The following is a 16,900-nucleotide window of genomic DNA, read 5'->3' on the forward strand; positions in this document are numbered from 1 at the left end:
CCTGAGTCTTAATTACCAGGCTACTCCTGTTAATGAGATGTGAAACCAGAGACCAGCTGCAATAGTATGAGGATTATTATTATTCCAGCAAGCTGGGGTCCTCCTACCTCACGAGGAAGGCCACCACGAACAGTTTTATATATTTTATAAAGGGCGGGTTACAGCTGTGGATATTTGGCATGGGGGGGGGGAATTGGTGAGCACAATCAACCATTAGGTTGTTATAAACCAGGGCAGGGCCAGGGGTCCTCGAACTGCATTCCTTTAGATAAACTTATCCTCCTGCTGTGAGGACAGTGTTCCTGGTAACCTCAGGAACTGCCCAAGACATGATTGCGGCACTCCTTCCTGGAAGGGAGGGGCTATCTGTGGCTACTAGAAAAATACTAGCCCTCACAGTTCCAAGCCTTAAATTTTCTGCATGGCTCCTTCAATCCTGGGTCTTCACCTTCTACTTAGGCTCTGTGTTTACCAGTGACATTTTCTGACCTCTCACAGTGCCAAGCCACAGTTGCTCTTCATGACTCCTTCCTGCCTTCAAAACCAGTACTGCCAGGCTGATTCTTACACTGTGCAAGTTCTGCTTCCAGCATGAGGTTCAACCTTGGCAACCTCAGGCACACAGCTCTTGTACCTGACTTTTCTGAAAGTGACTTCCATGAAACACGTTGCAGAAATATTCACCTCAATGATTCTGGACTCTTTTAATCACCATTAATTTCCCTTTTTCCACCTAACCAGCATACATTTACTTCCAGTAGTTCTGGTCACTTGTTAATTATAGCTGATTCTTTAACCCCCCTGTTTGGCTGTGGGTCTCTGTATCCCTTTGAGTCAGCTGCAGGGTGGGATTTCTCGGGGGAAATGTAGGCTGGAGTCCTGTCTGCAGGTATAACATAGTATCATTAATATATTAGGAATTGGGGCTTGCCCAAAGGATGGTTCTCAAGTTGGATCAGTTATTGTTTAGCCATTCTCTCAGTCTCTGCTCTATCTCCTCCCCCACCCTCTTCCCTGCTTTTATTATAGACTGGATAAATTTGGGGTCAAAAGTTTTGTGGGTGGGTTAGTGACCCTATTGCTCCACTGGGATTCATTCCTGGCTTCAGGTTTCATATTCTTACTGCTATGAGTCTCAGCTAAAGTCACCCCTATTGATTCTTGGGTGCTTCCCCAAACCCCAGGTCTCTCGCTGCCCACTCTGTCAGTTGGAGATATTTCATTCGTTCTCATGCTATCTGGCCATCTCTCCTGTTCCTCCCCACACCTGATTCTGAATTCCCATCCCCCTCCTCATTCCCTCTCCCTCTCAGTTCCCTCCATCTATCTGCTTCTTATGACTATTTCATTCCCTCCTTCTAAAGGAGAGTCAAGCATCTGTGCTTGGGCTTTCTTTCTTGTGTGTTTTCTTTAGGTCTGTGAAATATATAATGCGTATATTGTATTTTATGTCTAATATCCAATTTAAGTGAGTACATACCATGCATGTCCTTTTGGGTTTGGGTTACCTCACCCAGGATGATATTCTCAAGGTCCGTCCATTTGCCTGCAAAATTCATGATGTCTCGAATGCCTGAGAAACACTTAAAAATGTTCAAAGTCCATAGTTATCAAGGAAGTGCAAATTAAAACAACTCCGAGATTCCATCGGATACTGGTCATAATGGCTAAGATCAAAAACTCAAATGATATCACATGCTATCCTGCTGAGGATGCAGAGCAAGAGGAATAGCCCTCCATTGCTGGTGCAAGTTCAAGCTTGTACAACAACTTTGGAAATCAACTTGGTGGTTTCTCAGAAAACTTGGAATACTTTACCTCAAGGACCAGCTATATTACACCTGGGCATATACCAAAAGATGCTCCAACATCCCACAAAGATACTTTCTCGACTGTGTTCAAAGGAGCTTTATTTGTAATAGACAGAGACTAAAAAAAACCTAGATGTCCCTCAATTGAAGCATAGATAAGGAAAACGTGTTACAACTACAAAATGGAATATTATTCTGCTTTTAAAAACAAAGACAAGCATTTTCTTAATTGAGGATCTCTCCCCTCAAATGACTTAAGCTTCTTCCAAATTGCATTGGAACTACCCAGCACAATGATAATATCCAAGTGTTAAAAAAGGTCTTCTTTGGTGAGGAGTGTGAACTACAAGTATGTCTATATACAATCATAAGTATTTGGGATATTTCTCAGTATTGTTATATTAGAAAAATTCAAATTCAAAGCACTGCATAAGATCAAGGGATTAGAGTGAGATTGATAGTATGAATTGTTAATAAAGATAGCTATATCCAGATTATCTGTCTCTACTTATACAAAGAAATATATCCACCAACAAATATATCAGTAAAAATAAGGTAAAACTTCATCCAGAAAGAGTCACATGTAAATTGTTGTCTTTATGCAGGTGAAGGCAGGCACAAGACAAGGTAGGACATATGACTGGGCAGTGTAAAAGTAAGGCAGGTACAGAGTTTTGAAGGCAGGAGAGAGAGAGAGAGAGAGAGAGAGAGAGAGAGAGAGAGAGAGAGAGAGAGAGAGGAAGAAGAAGGAGAAGAAGAAGGAGGAGGAGGAGGAGGAGGAGGAGGAGGAGGAGGAGGAGGAGAAGAAGAAGAAGAAGAAGAAGAAGAAGAAGAAGAAGAAGAAGAAGAAGAAGAAGAAGAAGAAGAAGAAGAAGAAGAAGAAGAAGAAGAAGAAGAAGAACCAAGATGGAGGAGGAGAAGGATGACCTGGATCTGTGTGGCCTTAAAGGGCCAGAGGCAGTTATAAATATTTCATAACAGATGAATTTTTCTTTTATAGCTTTTTAATGCAATATTTCTTTATTTACATTTCAAATGTTATTCTCTTTCCTTATTTCCTATGCATAAGCCCCTATCCCCTCCCCTTCCCCTTCTTTTATAAGGGTGTTCCCCTCCCCATATATGCCCCCTTACTGCCCCTTCCTTGCACTGGGGATCAAACCTTGGTAGGACCAAGGGCTTCTCTTTCCATTGCTGTCCAACAAGGCTATCCTCTGCTACATATGCAGTTGGAGGCATAGGTCAGACCTTAGTCTTTGGGTAGTGGTTTAGTCTCTGGAAGCTCTGGTTGGTAGGCATTGTTGTTTTTATGGGGTTGCAGGCTACTTCAACTCTTTCAATCCTTTCTCTAATTCTTCCAATGAGGGTCCCATTCTCAGTTCAGTTCAGTTCAAGTGTTGCTAGCATTTGCCTCTGTACTTGAAATGCTCTGCTTGTGTCTTTCAGGAGAGATCTATATCCAGTTCCTGTCAGCATGCACTTCTTAGCTTAATCAATCTTGCCAATTTTTAGTAGCTGTATGCATATGGGTCACATGTGGGACAGGCTCTGAATGGCCATTCCTTCAGTGTCTGCTCTAGACTTTGCCTCCATATCCCCTGCTATGGATATTGTTGTTTCCCCTTTTAAGAAGGAGTGAAGCATCTGCATTTGGTCATCCTTCTTCTTGAGCATTATGTGGTCTGTAGATTTCATCTTGGATAATTCCAGGTTTTGGGCTAATATCCACTTAGCGGTGAGTGCATACCATGTATGTTTTTCTGAGATTGGGTTACCACACTCAGGATGATATTTTCTAGTTCAGTTCATTTGCCTATGAATTTCATGGAGTCATTGATTTTTATAGCTGAGTAGTACTCCATTGTGTAACACATTTTCTGTAGCCATTCCTCTGTTGAAGGGCATCTGGGTTCTTTCCAGCTTCTGGCTACTATAAATAAGGCTGCTATGAACATAATGGAACATGTGTCTTTGTTGTATGTTGAAGCATCTTTTGGGTATGTGCCCAGGAGAGGTATTTTTTTTTTATCTTAGTCATACTGAATGGTGTGAGGTGGTATCTGAGGGTTGTTTCGATTTGCATTTCCCTGACGACTAAGGATGTTGAAAATTTTTTTAGGTGATCCCAGCCATTCAATATTCCTCAGCTGAGAATTCTTTGTTTAGCTTTGTACTGTATTTTTTAATAGGGTTATTTGGCTCTCTGGAGTTCTCAAAGAACTTCTTGAGTTCATTGTATGTTTTGGATATTAGCTCTCTATTGGATGTAGGATTGGTAAGGATCTTTTCCCAAACTGTTGGTTGCTGTTTTGTCCTAATGACAGTGTCTTTTGCCTTAGAGAAGCTTTGCAGTTTTATGAGGTCCCATTTGTTGATTCCTGATCTTAGAGCATAAGCCATTGGTGTTCTATTCAGGAAATTTGCCCCAGTGCCCATGTGTTCTAGATTCTTCCCCACTTTTTCTTCTAAGGATGTCCTTGATCCACTTGGACTTAAACTTTATACAGGGTGATAAGAATGGATCGATTTGCATTCTTGTACATGCTGATGTCCAGTTGAAACAGCACCATTTGTTGAAAATGCTATCTTTTTTCCACTGGATGAATGGTTTTAATGCCTTGGGCAAAGATTAAGTGACCATAGGTGTGTGGGTTCATTTCTAGGTCTTCAATTCTATTCCATTGATCTACCTGCCTGTCTCTGTACCAATACCATACAGTTTTTTTTATCACTATTTCTCTGTAATATAGCTGGAGGTCAGGGATGGTGATTCCCCCAGAAGTTCTTTTATTATTGAGTATAGTTTTCGCTATCCTGGGTATTTTGCTATTCCAAATGAATTTGTAAATTGCTCTTTCTATTTCTATGAAGAATTGAGTAGGAATTTTGATGGAGATTGCATTGAATCTGTAGATTGCTTTGGGCAAAATTGCCATTTTTACTATATTAATCCTGCCAATCCATGAGCATGGAAGTTCTTCCCATCTTCTGAGATGTTCTTCAATTTCTTTTTTCAGAGACTTGAACTTCTTGTCATAGAGATCTTTCACTTGCTTGGCTAAAGTCATACGGAAATATTTTGTATTATTTGGGACAATTGTGAGGGTTGTCATTTCCCTAATATCTTTCTCAGCCTGCTTATCCTTTGAGTAGAGGAAGGCTACTGATTTGTTTGGGTCAATTTTATACTCAGCCACTTTGCTGAAATTGTTTATCAGATTTAGTAGTTCTCTGGTGGAACTTTCGGGGTCACTTATGTATACTATAATATCATCTGCAGATAGTGATATTTTGACTTCTTCCTTTCCAATTTGTATCCCTTTGACCTCCTTTCATTGCCTGATTATTCTTGTTAGGAATTAAGTACTATTGTGTAAGTAGGGAGAGAGTGGACAGCCTTCTCTAGTCCCTGATTTTAGTGGGAAATAGTTTCTTTCTATTTAGTTTGATGTTAGCTACTGGTTTGCTGTATATTGTTTTTACCATGCTTAGGTATGGGCCTTGAATTCTGGATTGAGATGAATTTTTATAGGTCAATTTGTCTTATCCAGGTGGGCAGTTTATAGCAATATCAATTGGTTGTGAGTTTACTGTGCGGATGTTTTGTGGAATGGGAATTTAAGATATAAATCTGATTGCTAAATTACAAGTTTATTGAATTTTGATTTTATGGGGTTACTGGGAGTTCTGACTATAACCACAGTGGTGGATTCTGGGAATATGTGCAGAGTGTGCAGCAAGAGCATTGCATGAAGGTGGCTGCTACTGGGCTCAGAGAGTAGCTGGCAGTGTGGGATGGAGATTGGAAGCTTAGCCGTTGAGATGTTTTGTTGACTAAGATAAAATACCCACAGATGCTATGTGGCCCTATGGTGCCAGCACTAGCTTGGTGTGGTAGATTCATTCTTTAATATTTACCACTACTGCCACATATAGAATTTAAGAACATAATGTTTTGTGCATCTGGTCTGGAAGGTAACTCATAATAAACTGATATATTGATCTATGTTTTAGACATTAATTTATGTTGTATGTTTAACAAATATTTATAAAAATATATAAAACATATAAAATGTAAAAATATATAAAGAACTCAAAACACTAGACATTAACAAACCAAATAATCCAATTAGAAAGGTGGTACATATCTAAAGAGAATTCTCAACAAGGAATCTCAGATGACTGAGATGCATTTAAAGAAATGTTTAACATCCTTAGCCATCAGGGAAATGCAAATCAAAATGACTCTGAGGTTCTATCTTATACCCATGAGAATGGCTAAGATCAATGACCCAAGTAACAGCTCATGCTACCAAGTATGTGGAGCAAGGTGAATATTACTCCATCAATAGTAGGAGTTCAACATTGTAAACCTACTTTGAAGATCAGTATGGTGATTTCTCAGAATATTGGGAATCCATGTACTTAAAGACCCATTACATCATTCCTTGACATATACCAAAGAATGCTTCCAACACACCACAAGGACACTTGTTCAACTGTGTTTATAGCAGCTTTATTCATAATAGACAGAAACTGAAGACAGCACAGATGTCCCTTGACCTATCAATGAATAAAGTAAATAAGGTACATTTACACAACAGACTATTACTCAGCTATAAAAATCAATGCCATCATGAAATTGGCTGGCAAATGAATGGAACTAGAAAAGTCCATCTTAGTAAGGTGACCGACATCCAGAAAGACAAACATGATATGTACTCACATATAAGTCAATATTAGCTGTAAAGTAAAAGATAAACATGCTATAAAAATGGACCTACAGAAGATAAGTGCCAAGTAAGGCTCAAGATGGAGACATATGAATCTTCCTGGGAAGGAAAAATAAAATAGACACCGTGAGTAGGGGGTTGGAGGAGACAGGAGGGATCGTGTGTTGGGTGGGGTTGAGGGTGGAGGGAGACAACTGGAATCAGGAAGCATCGTACAGAAAAAAACTAAAAATCTAGTGCATGGAAACTTCCAGAAATCTATGAAGGTTACCCTAGATAAGACTCCTAGCAATGTGGGATACAGAGCATGAACCAGCCATCTCCTATAACCAGGAAAGATTTTCAGTGGTTGCATTGGCACACTAACGCAGTCACATTACCTTCAACAATTTGTCTTGACTACAAGATGTGCCCGCGTGAAGGTGGTACAGGAATTGTGTACAGCGAATAGCCAACCAGTGAGTAGTCCAGCTTGAGACCCATGCTATAAGAAGGAGCTCACCCCCGACATTGCCTGGAAGATCAAGACACAAAGGCTAGATAGACCTAGAAAGAAACAAATATGATCAGACAAACAAAACAATGAATATGAAATGAATAATGATATTCTCCTATACTCAGAGTTTGGTGCCTAGGTCAACTATCATCCGAGAGGCTTCATTCAGCAACTGAAGAAAATAGATCCAGAGATCCACAGTCAAACGTTAGGCCGAGCTCCACAAATACTGCAGAAAGGAGGCAGATGGATTATAGGAGCCAGGGGGCAGGGGTCAAGAACACCATGAGAAAACCCACAAAATCAACTAACCTGGGTTCCTAGGGGCTCGCACAGACTGAACTGGCAACTAGAGAGCCTTAATGGGCCTGACCTAGGCCTTCCTCACGTATGTTAGAGTTGTGTAGCTTGGTCTTGGTGGGATTCCTAACAGTGGGAGCAAGAACTGTCTCTGACTCCCCCTATGGGTTGCCTTTAAACCCTTATTAGAAAAGGAGGTGTCTAGTCTTATAGAAGTGTAATATGATATAGCTTGTTGCTATCCATCAATGCATTAAAAACAGCAAACCAACAAAACAAAATCATAACTGAGAAGGACCTTGCTTATTGCAGTGTTGCTGATAGTCATACTAATGATATTGCATATTTTATTAATAATATATTCTAAAATATTGGTAATAGTTGCCTATGTATTAACAGAAAGCTTTTGTAACCCCTTAGGCAGACAGAGTTTGCCTCAAATTCACAGAAATCCTTCTCCTCGGTTTCATAATTAAAAATGTATGCTGTTAATCCTGCTGATCTGCTTTTAGTAACAAATGAAAAAGTCATTCACCAACCCAAGTAACTAGGCAATCACTGATAAAGTAATAATCCTTATATTCCAGTTTTATGTGTTGGTAGATTTTTTTGAAATCACTTTAATTTGGTTTTCTTGTCTTCATTTCTAATTTAGTGTGTGTGTGTGTGTGTGTGTGTGTGTGTGTGTGTGTGTGTGTGTGTGTGTTTTAGGTGTGTGAGTGGTGTGCCTACATGTCAATCTGTCAAGTGCAAACTTGCCTGTTGAGGCCAGAAATAATATTGTTATCCTCTGGAACTGGAGTTACAGACTGTTGTGCTGGGAATACCACCTAGATCTTCTAGAAGAGCAGTTGCTAAAGCAGCTCCCATATGTAACCACAGAGTAACCTCTCCTGCTTGTTTGTTTGTTTGTTTATTTATTTATTTATTTATTTATTTATTTATTTATATGTAGACAAGGTACCTCTATACAGCCTGCCTGTTCTGGAATTAATTTTCTATGTAGAAATGTATAAAAAATACATAATAATTGTAGACTTAGTTTTTTAAAGCTTAAAAAATAACATATGTAAAGTTCTTGGAATTATCCCTAGATTACAAAAAGGGCTACAAAATACATCAATGTTATTTAAAAAATAATAAAGTACATATTGACATTACCAGCTTAATTCATTACTCTTTCCCATATGTCCAAATCTTTTGGTACTATATTGAAAGTTATTTCTATATGAGCATTCAGATAGCAAATTTGTCATATGATATTATACTACCAAAAAATTTCAATAAAATATTGTAAATATACATAACTAATTAATCAAATAAAGGATAGTATACAACAAACAGACACTTGGCATGGGAAACCTGAATGAGTTAAGACATATTCACATTACCAAATGATGGATAAAAGAACCCCAACATAAATCAGGGTGTTGCTTTATAAATTATTAGGTTTTTATTACCTAGTACATTTATGATAACATTTTGCCAAAACTTTTTTAAAAGAAAGAAGAAGAAAGAAAAGAAAAAATAAGCCTTAGTAATTTATCTATGTGGATCCTGTCTTCTCTGACAACTTAAAAGCTTCTAGCAATTCTTTCCTAATGTACATTCCTCGGTGATGTTGCAATAGAACACTTTGGTTTCGAGGCTTTGATGATCAATATTTTACCCTAGTTCTCTGTGGGTCAAGGGTAGTTGGGAGGATGAGCTAACCACACTGAAACACATCATGAAGAAGTGAAAAGAGTAAGATGCTGCCTTACAAATTGTGCTTGTTATTAAAATGCCCAAGATAAATTGGGAGAAGTTCTCATAAAACAAGGATATTTGACATTAGCTGGAAGCGACTTGAAGACAGCTGATGGAAAGAAAAGGAACCCATCCTGTGACTTAGAAGAATGGTTGTATCCCCATGTTGAAATAGGTATGCTCATATCATACCAGTCACAGTGAGCTGTATGGTAACACTATAAAAGTCATAGGATGAAATATTCACTTTCTGTTTTATATAAACAGCCCCTTATGTGTTTGAACCACAGGACATATGTTGATTTTGTTTTTCTCATTAATTGCCCTGATGGAGATGAAATTACTTCTTGGAATGCTGACCCATTTGATTTAGCATCTCAGTGGAATCACTCTCATTGTTCCCCTGTAGTTATTACATGTTTTAAGAAGTGTAGGAGCTGGGGATTTAGCTCAGTGGTAGAGCGCTTACCTAGGAAGCACAAGGCCCTGGGTTCAGTCCCCAGCTCCGAAAAAAAAGAACCAAAAAAAAAAAAGAAGTGTAAAAGGAGAAGAGTCTTTAAAGAAAATTCTTTTAATCAAAAGATTTTTCTAGATCACACTTTCAATGCCCAGCGTCTTTATTAGTTTAAGGTTATCATGACTGCTGTTTGGCACCATGGGAATCGTGATCCTTCTTTGCCTCTTGTGTTTTTATAGAAAGCATACTGGTCAAAGAAATAGCTCAGTTCTAGAACATACTGCTAGGGAAAAGACAATGGCTGATCCATTTAGTAAATCATTGATTTCTGTCCACATAGCACAGCAGTTTTGCTCTGTGGTCAAATTAATTCCCATGGCACATTTTGTACTGCCAAAATGTAGAGGCAAATAACTGTTTAATGGAGTCTGCTCTGTGTGTACCTAGCACGAAGAAGATGTGATGATTAATGCCATGTCAACTTGACAGAGTAAATGAATGTATACTTTAACGGTAGTACTATTTCTGGGGTATCTATACTCTTTGAAAGACAAGCATTTGATCTAATCAACTGAGGGAAAAGATTATCCTCATGAACATGAGTAAGTATATTGTCCATTGAGAATCTATAAAACGTAAAGGTGTAAGAAGGGTAAATGGCATCTTTTTGAGCTGCAACATAGACTCTAAATGTGAACATCCAAGCTCCTAGCTCTCAGGCCTCTGAAACATATAGTAATAGTTTCTAATCCACAGTCCCACAGAGCTGCACTGAATTATACCACTCTCTTTCCTCACAGTACAATTTGCTGATAGAGTAGAAAGCAGGATATCATAGTCCTCCAGAGTCAACTGAGCTAGTTCTTTTAGTGAATCATCATTCACACAGATGTGCATGTATGCACACACACAAACACACACACATGCACACGCACACACGCACATGCACGCACGCACACACACCATATCATTTTTCTAGAGAACCTTAATACAGATGATGTATGTCTTGCTTTTAAGAAGGGAAAAGACTGACTGAGAACAAATATAGCGCACCAGAATCTAACTCCTCAGATACATATGGACACTTTTTCTGTATATATTCAAAATAATATTCTTCTTCCACAAAAGTATCTTTTAAAAATCTTAGCCAAGATTACAGATCTGCACCTGCATGGAGATGAAGATCTACAATCCCAGAACCAGAAGGATGACACCTTTTAGACTATAGAGCACCACCCTGTTTTAAACCCAGGTCCAATCATATTGCTAATAATAGACTACTGTTCATTGTTATTTAATGTCAGGAAGATTTGTGTAAGTTTATAAAATTCTCAAAGCAACCAGTGAAAAACAAAAGAGCATCCTGAGTGAACACAAAGTTCAGAAGGAAGACTTCAGATTTGATAATAAATAATGCCTGACTTTGTATGTGGGCATATTTAGAAATTAAACAGTTCAGAAGAAATATTAAAAATTCACTAGACACCTTGTTGAGATAGTTTTATGAAACTGAAAATGTTTAACATGTTCAAAGTGCATACATCTTGTGCCACCCAGACAGATGTGCCATAGAAATAGGAGCTCATTCAGATTTAGAATCAATTAAACTTCTCCCTAGTAAAAGAACTGCAATGTTTTTTTTCCTCCATGCACCAGCTGCCAGAACTGTTAAAAATGTCCCCAGCTAATGGAAAAAGTGACTCAGAATCCTGATCCTGATGAGATCACCTGTGGGGCTTATTCTATCTAACCTTGCTAAGAACTACTAAATATATTCTTCCGAGTTCTGAGCATAAACTGATGACTTCCCAACAAGAAAACACACCCAATTATATCAAGTTAGCTTTTCAGTCTCTACAATCATGGGTCAGAGATCAGAGTTATTAAACTGTTCTTTGTAGCAAGGACAGGAAATGGGAAACGAGTCGGTAGGGTAACATAAGTGGTTTACAAATGAAGGGTGGCATCCTTCATTGTGTGTGAATGCTGATACTTGAGTTTTATAGAATTTTCCACATATGCAAGGCTGAATGAAAATTTGGGTTTTATGCTTTCTAAAGGGCTTTCTGATATTTTTGAGCTTTGTCATATGACCAAATTAGAATTTTTATGGTGCTTCAGAGTCAAAAGAGTGAAAAATTATAGAAAATGGAAGCAATATTTGCACGGATAGATAATACAATAGAGATCTGTAAAGACATCAAATCTAAATGAATAACCCACCCCAATACTTTCTGTAATCAAAAGATTGGTAGGACCAAAGAGCATTCTCTATAAATGCTGCAGCAAAGCACAAATGGAATCTAGGAACTTGATGTGTTGCTGCAACCAATGTCTTTAAGTGAATAGCCTCTTTCTTTACGTCATGTTCCTGTGCCAGCCTCCTACAGTCTTCTGTGGAGCAGAGAGCAATGTTAGCCAACTGAAAGGTGAGAAGAACTAATGACTCCCCTTTCATTACCTTTGATGCTCCAAGGTCAAAGGCCAGGCAGTCCACCTTTCCTTCTCTTGTCAACAGCACTGCATTTCCTCGGTCTCGGTCTCTGTAATGCAGCTTCCTAATATGTTGCAGTTCTTCTCAGAGGGGGCTAATCATTGCATACCAGCAAAAGGTAGAAAAGCATGGGGAACCAAGCAGGACTGTTTTGAACTATGATTCTTCCCAATTACACCTAGGCCTTTTTTAGTTCTATTATCCGTAAACTTGATGTAAGCCCTGCTCTAGATGGGCATCCATTTTTTGTTGCCCCTCCTTCCAATCCTTTGGTACCGTGTCTTTTGAGGTTTCAGTACCTGGCTCACTTAAAGGACCTTCTATTCCTAGTGATTTGAACTATGATTTGACTAGTTAGGCTTTGGGCATACAAGTAGAAGAGAGAGGACAGGAAAGTAGATTACAGATGTCTTTTAACCATTGTGAGATGTCTAGCCTAGGAAGGGCATTCTCTGTCTCACCACTTCTCTAAGCATAGGTGTGACAGAGCTCCTTACTCCTAATCTACAGTTTGCCACTGTCCCTGGGGGATGCCTGACACTCTACCTAGTCACTCGAATTAATCTGTTTATCAAGTAATTGAATAGTCTTAATTTGCATGTGACATCAGTCTCCTTTAGAGATGATACTTGCCAGAGAAGGTATTTCTCCCTAGATTTTCTAAAGCATGGCAATATGTTGGTGTATGTTATTCTTAAAGCATAGTGTAGATAGGTTCACATTACACTTTCAGTATATTTCCAATGAATCAGTTAATTAATCAATTAAGCTAGAAATAGAACTATAGTGATGTCGGAAATATCATACAGGGCATATTTTATTTCCTAACATATTCATCTGCTATAACCAATTCATGAGTTTCACATCAAGAGGATCATTTACTCTTAGATGATCCATAAAATCCAGTCCCTTCTGCTCATTTTTGTTTGATAAATTAATCCAAAATTATTAGTGCAAATTTGGTTATGGTGATTTTTTTCGATATTAACTGAATTTAGAGAACTCCACAAAAAAATTGATGTCAGCCTAGAGTGACAAATCTGCTCGTCTCCACCAGTGTCCCTACATTTACAATCTATGGTGCAGTGTCTCGCCACAGTGTGCTATAAGAAGCTGTTCCTCTCCTGAAATGTCACCAGATTTGAAGCCTTTTCTCCGTGTTGAAATTGAGTTACAGTTTAGTAATTGCCATTTATGACACTGTTATTTTCCTAAGTAATCAGAGACATTATGCAATTTCTTGATAATGTTAATACTAGAAAATTATACTATCATTTCATATCAAAGACTGTTAAGTATAAAGAAATTCAGTTTGTAATAATAATCTGTATATTACAAAAAGGATTTGTCAAAAGTGAATCGCATTGTCACACTTGTTTCTCACATGTTCTTTGCCAAAATGCATATGCATTATGGGAAAAGAATTAATGAAGCCATCATTCTGAAAATTTCTAGTTGTCTACTTATCTGAGTATCCTACAAAATATTTACAAGTAACAATGGTACAGTAAGTACTCCAGATGATTATGAAATAATTAGTTAAGCTAATTTATACAGAAAGAAAATTTATATTCTTAAGTTATCATATGGCAGCTTGGTCATTTCAACAAAATCTCAGTTTCTGCAAGCAACATCGTGAACATCATTAATGGCACAGAAAAAGAGTCATCAACTATATAACTTGAACATTAAACAGTAAAATATATTTGACAATACAGTCTACCTTCCATTTGTTTTACTTTACCTGACATAATCTAGTGAGGACACACACACACACACACACACACACACACACACACACACACACAATTCATACTGGTATACTACACATAATTTTTACAGCTACACACTTACCAAGATGTTTTCTTTGTTCATTTGTTATCTTAATAATCTTCCTTCTAAATGAATCAAGACATAGTCATTTTATATATTTTTATGAATGTATTTATAGTATATATAATTATACATAGTCTTTAAAAATATTTAATTGTGCAAAAGCACTATTTCCTTTTAGTAAGCCTACTAGTAGAAAGAACTCCTTAATTGTAAATATTTCTACAATTATATAACTTGAAACTCTAAGCCAAATGTCATTGATACAATGAATTTTACAAACATTTTAGTCAACCTTCAAGATTATCTATTCCAGAGAATTGTGTGTTTTCTGTTATTTTTTACTGTATACTAATTGCATAATATAACACCTTCCTATAACATGGCTTGAATGATACTGATCCTTATTATCATCTCTTTCTCTCCATCTCTTCTTTTGATACCTATACTGTTCAAATAGTTCGTCATCTATATCTGTGTGTGTTTTTATGTGTATGTGCTTATATTGTACATATGAGAAAAATCAAGACATTCTTGCCTTCTGAATCTAGCTTATTTCATCTAACGTGGTATCTCCTGTTTCATATATTTTCTTGAAAATGACACAATTTTGTTCTTCTGGATCATGTTTTGTAACATATATCTGTATATATTTTCTTTATCCAGTGACATGACAACTGATTTTGATTTGTTCTGTTATGTACACCCTTTTGGTATACTGTAAACAAATAGTATTTGTTTTTTGATGAATCTGTATAGATTCCTCATACATAATTCCTTTACTGGGGAATGATATGCTTTCTCATCCACAGTGCATAAAATTTCTTTTAACCCCTGGAAACTTACCAACATTTTTTCTTTGTTTATTTGTGTTTGTTTATTATCTTAATGATAGCCATTCCAAATGAAATAATATGTAGTCTAAATGTTCTTCTTTATCACTCCTCCTATGGCTAGAGATTACATTTTTGTATGTTTTTGTTTGTTTTTTTAGCTTCTGTGTGTGCTTTCCTAAGCAATGGTTTAGTTGAAGAAATATCAGTTGTCAGTTCATATTTGTTTGGATATCGGACTCCTATTCAGCCCTGTGTTTACAGTTTGACGTATTTCTCCTATGCTTACTACTCTGCACTTCAAAGATTCTGGGGGGTACACTAAGAAGTAATCTCTTTTGAGGAACTTTTGTACTAAATGCCAAAAATTGCTCTCATTTCATTCGTTCTTATGTTGATACTGGTTTCCTGACACCATTAATATCGAGGCTACCGTTGCTTAGACATCGATGTAGTTTCTCAAGTGTATCTCACTGGCTATGAGAAACCCTGTTCTACTGGAAAATCAATTCTATGCTAAGAATACTGAGTCAGATAAGAAATAATTGTGTTCTTCACTATCACACGAACAGAAATTACACATGCCATATATGCTATGATACAGGATGGTGGTTACTAGTTTTGTTTAAAAGCATTTTTGTTGTTATAAGAAAGAGATTAAATGTTTAGGTCATGAGGACAGTGTCGACAGTAGATGATCAGATGTGAAGAATCAATATGTGTTCAAAAATAATAGGAAATTAAAGAGATAAATAAATGACACAAAACCATAAAGATGTCAAGAGTTAGCAAATCAAACACTTTTATTTTTATGTGTTGCATAATAGAGGAGCAGAAATATAAACATATGAAAGGTATGATCAGCTCTCTGCTCATCCCTGTTCCAGAGACAGCCGCATCTTCTGTGCAGTGTCAGTCTTGTCCTATAGAGAAGATAGTGAAGGTCAGTGTGAACAGATTTGGCAGTATTGGGTGATTGGTTACCAGAGCTGCCTTCTCTGTGTCTGGCAAAGTGGAGATTATTGCCATCAATAACCCCTTCATTGACATCAACTACATGATCTGCATGTTCCAGTATGACTCTGTCCATGGCAAATACAATGGCACAGTCAAGACTGAGAATGGGAACTACCTTGTCATCAATGGGAAGCACATTGCCATCTTCCAGAAGCGATATTCCTCTAATATCAAATGGGGTGATGCTGGTGCTGAGTATGTTGGGGAGTCTACTGGTGTCTTCATCACCATGGAGAAGGCTGGGGCTCATTTGAAGGGTGGGGCCAAAGGGTCATTATTTCTATCCCTTCTGCCAATGACCCCATGTTTGTGAAGTATATGAACCATGAGAAATAGGATAACTTGCTCAAGATTGTCAGTAATGCATCCTGTACCACCAACTGCTTAATTCCCCCTCGGCCAAGGTCATCCATGACAATTTTGGCATTGTGCAAGGGCTCATGACCACAGTCCATGCCATCACTGCCACTCAGAAGAGTGTGAATGGCCCTTCTGGAAAGCTGTGGTATGATGGTCTTGGGGCAGCCCAGAACGTCATCTCTGCATCCACTGGTGCTGCCAAGGCTGTGGGCAAGGTCATCCCAGAGCTGAATGGCATAGCCTTCCATTTTTCTATCCCAAATGTATCCGTTGTGGATCTGACATGCTGCCTGGAGAAACTTGCCAAGTATGATGACATCAAGAAGGTGGTCATGCAGACATCTGAGAACCCACTAAGGGGCATCCTGGGCTATACTGAGGACCAGGTTGTCTCCTGCGACTTCAACAGCAACTCCCAGTCTCCCAACTTTGATGCTGGGGCTGGCATTGCTCTCAATGACAACTTTGTAAAGTTCATTTCATGTTATGACAATGAATACAGCTACAGCAAGAAAGTGGTGGACCTCCTGGCCTACGTAGTTTCGAAGGAGTAAGAAGCCATGAACCACCCACTCCAGCAAAGATACTGAGAGAAAGATAGAGGCCTGTAGTTGCTGAAGAGTCCCCATCCCAACTCAGCCCCTAATGCTGAGCATCTCCGTCACAATTTTCATCCTAGACCCCCATAATAACAAAAGGGGCCTAGGGAGCCCTCCCTACTCTCTTGAATACCATCAATGAAGTTCACTGTGCCCACACAAAAAGAAAGGAATGATCAGTTTTTTTTTAAACTTTATTCTGGGAATCCACTGAAGAC

Source organism: Rattus norvegicus, chromosome 3 (genome assembly GCF_036323735.1).
Source record: "Rattus norvegicus strain BN/NHsdMcwi chromosome 3, GRCr8, whole genome shotgun sequence".
Lineage (NCBI taxonomy): Eukaryota > Metazoa > Chordata > Mammalia > Rodentia > Muridae > Rattus > Rattus norvegicus.